Source organism: Etheostoma spectabile, unplaced genomic scaffold (assembly GCF_008692095.1).
Source record: "Etheostoma spectabile isolate EspeVRDwgs_2016 unplaced genomic scaffold, UIUC_Espe_1.0 scaffold310, whole genome shotgun sequence".
NCBI classification, from domain to species: Eukaryota; Metazoa; Chordata; class Actinopteri; order Perciformes; family Percidae; genus Etheostoma; species Etheostoma spectabile.
In genome coordinates this window covers 204,693-205,202 of record NW_022605582.1, presented here as the reverse complement: position 1 = coordinate 205,202, position 510 = coordinate 204,693, and positions in this window count along the sequence as shown.

Sequence of the window (510 nt, the reverse complement as noted above, 5' to 3'; positions counted from 1 at the left end):
GGGGGGCAAGGCGCCATGGGTGTTAGTAATCTCTTAATGGAGGCTGTGGCAGGAAGCAACACGAGTACGACAAACAGACACACTCATGCCGGGGAATGCAATCCACTGAGCAACAGTGTGTTCGGTACAGACCGAGGAGGAGACGAAGAGAAGTCAGACAGGGCATCACCTTCAGAGGAATGTTTTGGAGGAGTACAAAATAAAAAGTAAAAAGAAGGAAAATCTAAATATGACAGGAGAGCACATGTGGTCGAACACCCGCCTGCCACTGTGGAATGAGCCAACGAAACCTCTACTGTAGGAGCTCCTCTTCGTGTCTCTCCAGAAGCCTTGAAGGACGACGTGATGCTGATAGCTGGCGTTTCCCTGCCCCCGGGGACACCAAAACAACCACGAGTCTTATCAGCTGGGATCGGGGTCGGTTTCTAAAATCAATTCCTCGCTGTATTGAAACTATGATTGGGTGCGAGTCGGGGATCTGCTCTATTGATTGCATGTAGCAGAGTCCCC